This window comes from Sapajus apella, unplaced genomic scaffold (assembly GCF_009761245.1).
Source record: "Sapajus apella isolate SASKATOON/1434 unplaced genomic scaffold, GSC_monkey_1.0 scaffold41, whole genome shotgun sequence".
In the NCBI taxonomy this organism is placed as follows: domain Eukaryota; kingdom Metazoa; phylum Chordata; class Mammalia; order Primates; family Cebidae; genus Sapajus; species Sapajus apella.
The window spans coordinates 5,100,616-5,102,651 of NW_022436981.1; positions in this window are offsets into that span (position 1 = coordinate 5,100,616).

A 2,036-nucleotide genomic window follows, 5' to 3' on the forward strand; every position below is an offset into this window, starting at 1 on the left:
AACACTCTGGGAGGCCAACATGGGAGGATCACCTGAGCCCAGGAATTTGAGATCAGCCTAGGAAATATAGTGAGACCCCATCTCTACAAAAAAATTTTTTTTTTAATTTAGCCAGGCGTAGTGGCTCACACTTCACTCAGGAGGCTGAGGAGGGAGGATCGCTTGAGCCTGGGAGGCAGAGGTTTCAGTGAACCATTATTGTGCCACTGCACTCCAGCCTGGGTGACAGATGAAACCCTGTCTCAAAACAAAAACAAAATGACATTTTGGACGGGAGAATTATAAAAATAAAAAATTAAGTTGTGAGATCTATTTCCTTCTGCATTTCAAACCTGGCTCAGTTCTCACAGGAAATTGCCAAGTTTCTTTTGTGAACTTTTGAAATAAATATTAAATATGTCTAGAAGGCAGAATACACACATGTGGAAAGTGGGATCCTATTTATGTGGAAGGATGAAGCCTTAAACAACATATTCCAAACTTTTAACAGTGATTATTTCTTGGTGGGGGGGGGGGATGTGAGAGGGTGCATAAGGAACTAAGAAGGCAAGTATAATGAGGAAAGAAATCTATACTTTCTGTCTTACATAAATTTTTACATTTCTGGTAAAATAAAAGCTAATAATAAGAGCTAACATGTACTAGGCACATACTATGTTCCCAGAATTTTGCTAAATACACTATTTCGTTTAATTCTCATAATAACCCTGTAGGCAGATACCATTACTGCTTCAATTTTACAGTTTGGGAACTGAGGTTTTGGAGAGACTAAATTACTTACCAGAGGATGCACAGCTAAGTGTGAGAGCTATAATGTAAATAGAGAGCCCCGATTCTATAATTCTGGCCACACCACTGAACCTCCTCAAGTAAATAAATAAATAAAGTAAAAATTCCTCTTTGGAAAGCAAGGAGTCAATCTCCCTCCCTCATAGTCACACCTCTTACACACCTTATGCTTACACTCAAATGTAAACTTTGGTTCATTTAAACAATTGAATGTACATTTTTGTAATACACAGCCCCTCTCAGTACCTGCAACACCAGGACAAGGAAAGTGCATATACAGTTGGTAGAAGCAGAGTGGATAAAAGAAGAGTGGCCACAAAAAAGATAACTGAAGCTGGTGAGGTCTTCCCCAAAGTAACAACACAGGCAGAGGAACAGGTGGGCTAGAATGAAATTGCAGTTTAGGAAACTAAAAGTGCTGTAGACTTGGAAATGTCCTAAGGAGAAGTAATACTAATGGTTTTTTGATATATTTTAAAAGTCTGTTTTATATTTTAAAAGAAAACAATAGATAGAAATGTATTTGGGTTTATAGTTCTTCAGTATCATTCCATTAAAAAGCCTTATTTTCCCTGAGCTATTTTTCTTTCTACTTGTCAAGGGTCTCTTTCTTCTTCATAGGCCCCTATAGCCCTTCCCTTTACCTTTAAATGGCATTCTCTTTTTTTGTTGTTGGTACATAATAGTTGTACATATTTATGAGGTACATCTAGTCTTTTGATACATGCATAAAATGTGTAATGATTCCTTCAGGGTAGTTGGGATATTCATCACCTTGGGCATTTATAATTTCTGTTTGCTGGGAAGATTTCAAATCTCCTAGCTGTTTTGAAATATACAACAATTTATTGTTAACAATCACCTTACTGTGCTATCCAACGCTAGAACTTTCATTCCCTCTATCTAACTAAATTTTTGTACACATTACCTAACTTTTCTTCATCCCTCTTCCCCCTTCCCAATCTCTGGCAGCCATCATCCATCTCCACCTCCAAGAGATCAGCTTTTTTAGCTCCTACATATGAGTGAGAACAATGCAATCTTTTTCTTCCTGTGCCTGGCATATTTTGCTTGAAATAATGTTTTTTGTAATGTAACATATATATAATATATATGAAATATATATTATATTTCATATATATAATATATATGAAATATATATTTATATATGAATATATATAATATATATGACATATATATTATATATAATATATATGACATATATATTATATATAATATATATGACA